Here is a 4,479-nt window from a genome sequence, read left to right as displayed (position 1 = left end):
TATATGGATTTATTTGCTTTATATATATATATATATATATATATATATATAAATACACCATTAAAGCTGTTTTTTTTTTTTTTTTTTTTGTTTTTTTTACCGGTGGCAGACTGTAAATTAACAGACTGTAAATTTACGGTACAAAGTCCAGGTAATGAGCTGCCAGTACTTTTTCCGTTTTTTTTTTTTTTTTTTTTTTTTTACAGTGTATAGACTTTTCATTAAGACCCTAAAGAATTATATCAACTTGGAAAATGGGCATCCAATGACCCCTTTAAGAACCTGCATAACATATACAGACTCAATTCAGTTCACTGATGTAAATTAATGAATGTCGTGAATGGTTATACATCACAATGAAGGCTCAGATTCACTTTTCAGAACTTTAACTTTTATTTGGTCTCAAAAGGTGAAATGATTTGTCTTTGTTGTTATTTGTATTTCATCTGTACTAAACAACTTGCAAACCGTTGCAGAGCCGAACTGTCGCTTCTAGATGTTAAAATCCTATTTATTTTCTCCTCAGATAAATGGATTTTAACTATTCTGTGTAAACCGTCGAGACAGACCAACTACAGATCCACAGTAAATGGACACATTCCACATGAAGAACTACACTACCCACAATCCTGTCTGTTGTTTAAACGCTGTTAAAATAACATTTATTTTACACCAAATAAGGGTTGCAGGCTCTCTCATGAAAATATTTATTTGTCTATATACGGCACATTTACAAAAACAAACAAACAAAAAAGACAGTTTTATGTAAATGATGGTTAATTTGGGATAAATTGCTCAGAACGGCGGATGTCTTTATTATTAAATTGTATTTGTGTTTTATTTAGTTGTAATTGAGCAGTTATGTAATCAGTACACGCCTACAGAACGAGTATTTAACCTGAATTTATAGGTTATTGTCATTATTATAACACCCATTTTAATTAAAAATATAGCTCTATATATTCACAGATATGTATCAGTTCAGTGGGTGCTGTTTCTTTATATTGACATAGCCAATAGCTCTACATTTGTATTTCCAAAGCATTTGCAGTGTTGCAGCATACAGTTTAAGCAATGAAAATAAAAATAATACCGCAAAGCAACTTAGAAAGAACTTCATGTATTGACAAAGAAATATGATACTAATGGCAGCATAGAGAATAAAAGGTAACATTAAGAATTACTCATCGTCTTAGCCACTAGATGGCATCAACTTATGCAGTATTAGGACGTTTTGGCGACGAACCTTTTTTATGATCCAAGAGGGCAAATCATTGGTAAGCAAAACGTCAAATCATTGAACAATACCTTAAAACAACACAATTTTTTTGAATGTAATTATGTTTCTTTCGTCAAAAGGTGTGGTTTATTTTTACAAATAAATTGAAAATCATTTATACTTTCTTATGTAAACGCTGCTATTGACTCTCTCATCAAGATGCAGGATATCCTGAATTCGATATTACAAAACCGATATCCGACGATAGAGAAATTCGTAAATATCGGAAAAATGTTGTTAAATGTGTGAAAATGTGTGGTGCATTATAAGCAGAAAATATGACCACAGAGACCACAGACTGTCGCGTGAACGGACATGAGGCGGTAAAAGTGAGTGAGCCCATATCATTGGTCTTAAAAAGACCAATTGTTCCGACACCCACGGGCCAATTTAAAACAAAATGAAACTTAAATTTGCTATTGATGAAGTGTTTTTCCTCCATATGTAACTTTAATTTCGCTGCATACTCAATATATGCACTTTACCCTTTGTTTCATACATCACTAAGACATAGTCCTCACAGTGTTAGTCTGGTGTAGATGGTCTCTCTGAATAACCAGCTGATAAGTGTTAAAACTTCTTTAAAGGCAGGAAACAGACCAGCTACCAGCAAATAAGCATAGGTTGGTTTAAAATATTTTCAGCAGAGCTAACAAGCCCATCATATTCAGTTACAGTCATGGCTGATCATAACTGCATTGTCAATATTTTATCTATACCACCTTTGGAATTTTAAGCACACATCATCCTAGCACTATCATATAGGAACAACGTAGCCATTATGTAATTTGTGCCCTTTATTATTTACTTTACTTTGTGTCTTTGTTTCTTAATGTTTGTTGCATTGATTTATCAGGTGAACAACAGATAAAATAATGGAAATCCATTTTGTTCTCACTCTGTTTGTGTTTCTCGTTGATGGTAAGTCGCTTGACTTTGCATTTACAATTCTTTCTTCTTTAGGCGAACAGTTTAATTTCATGTCAAAGCTGTTTTTCTCTTACTGTAATTTCTTGTCTAACTCCTTGTCTTAATTGGAAGGTCCATGATTTTAGTCTTGAAGAAAACCTTAATTTAGTAACTTGTAAAAATAGTTGTAACTCTTTTTACAAGGACACAGACACAAATCGGTTCCTTAACATGGGGTTTTATTCCATTGACATGTCTGGTTCACGCTGTGATAACTGCTTGTCATGAAAAGAGGTCCTTGAAAAAATCTTTTGGCTTTAAACATGAATAATGACAAATTTTAATGCAGCAGAGCATCATGAAGCATCTGTTCCTCAGCAATCTGTCACGCAGGCTTGATGCATTATCATGCCTAATATTAGATATTAAACCTCTTCTTTTGTTTGATAACAATATTTGAATTAAGTCCTTTTTTTAAATGTTTTCCTCTAAATAGTTCAAAATTCCAAGATGCATCAGAATATTTATGATATCTGTTTCTTGTCTCCTCTTCTTGTGGATCTGATGTCATAAACCAGAACAGCCACAGCAGCCACACCCACCAGAGCAGAGACGACCAATCGGAGCACAGCTTCACTAGACTCACAACAGTGGATGTGGAATTCTGAAGATAAATAAATAAAACTAAATTGTTAATTTCTATGCTAAAAAAAACAAAAAAAAAAAAATATGTTGTCCAGACTTAAAACAAGTATACTTAAGGTTTACATATTTGATGGCAGCAAAGGTATTTGTTTTACAGTGCATTGCTGCAAACAGACAAATATGGGGGAATTATTAAGGGGGTGTAAATCACAACCAACTTTAAAAAATCTAATCACTAATATCAGTGCTGTTGTACCTGCACATGTGTGACAGAGTTTGTGGATGTCCAGATGTTGAGTCTGGTTGTTGATGGGATTGTTGGTCACACAGATGTAGGTGTTTTTATCCTGATATTCCACCTCCAGAGGTAGAGAGAGACTGATGCTGAGATCAGACACACTGATGCTGGACAATAAACTGTTTCCTTTGTACCAGGAGAGAGTCACATGACTCACATTCACCACTGAACACAACAATGAACATTTCTGCTGTGACAATGATGATGAACATTTTGAAGAGTTACGGGCAGACGAGCTGAAAACATGAGAGCATAAAGAATAGAAGAAGTTGTTAGTCAGCGAGTGTCTCATCATGTACTGACAGTCCTGATTTTTATATCACTCTATCTATGCACTTACAAAAGATTCATATTTATCATGGGCTTGTAATTTGGACAAGTAGCAGAGAGGGCAATTTTGCAATTATTTTAATAATTAAGGATCAAAATGTTGAGTTACATCAACTTAAAAGCTGTACTTAATTGAACAGGTGAAACCAAAATTTAACTCACCATAGACAGTGAGACTGAAATTCTTGCTCACACTGTTGGTCTGTAGTTGATAGAGTCCAGCATGTTCAGTTGTGATGTTTGTGATGGTCAGAGATCCAGTTTGATCATCCACATTCAGTCTGTCTCTGAACCTCTTATCATCATCATCATCATCATATACTGTGATGCTATTGGCCATTACATCGATTTTAACTCTCAAAGTGTTTTCAGCTCCAAACCTCCACAGAATCAGATCATCATCCATTATTTCAGTAAGACTAGAATTTAGAGTGACTGAATCTCCCTCCATCACTGACACTGACTCCACTGTAACTGTATCACCAAACATAGAGAAAACACAGAGTTGCTCACATATTAAAACTAAATAGCTTGTTTGTAACCATAAAGAAAAGAACAGCAGTACAGACACAAATTATCATGCTGCAAAAGTAATTAAAGGTAGAGTAATTTAAAGAGTGCACTGTGAACTAATGGGAATCACAGTATGACAAATTCATAATTCATCTCTGAATTATCTGGATGATTAAAAAAGTAGTCAACTGCTCTGAAAAACAGAAGTCATGTCTTACACACAATACAATTGTAACTCACCAATCAGATGCCGCAAGCAGAACAAAACAAACTTGAAATATGTGGACATTTTGTCACAGACAGATTGTAAACTAAGAGCACAGTGTTAAACTGTGGTATTAATCTAGCATTGTGTGTGATTCCTCCCACACAGTATTTGACCACCACCCACTCACTGCAAGATGTTCTTGCATGTGCTGGTTGTACATACACCTCTTTCAAGGGGTTTTTAGTTGTGTATAAATTTTAACGATTAAGTTAAGACCAGTGGTGTGTGATGTGTGCC

General features: G+C 34.5%; 1 pseudogene; it reads right to left on the bottom strand.

The window, feature by feature from the left end:
• Window positions 1–2,680: 2,680 nt before the first annotated feature.
• LOC127158816 (uncharacterized) lies at window positions 2,681–3,949 on the bottom strand (annotated as a pseudogene).
• Window positions 3,950–4,479: the final 530 nt, after the last annotated feature.

This window comes from Labeo rohita, unplaced genomic scaffold (assembly GCF_022985175.1).
Source record: "Labeo rohita strain BAU-BD-2019 unplaced genomic scaffold, IGBB_LRoh.1.0 scaffold_1715, whole genome shotgun sequence".
Lineage (NCBI taxonomy): Eukaryota > Metazoa > Chordata > Actinopteri > Cypriniformes > Cyprinidae > Labeo > Labeo rohita.
Note: the sequence above shows the minus strand (reverse complement) of the source record. Positions and strands in the feature narration are given on the sequence as shown.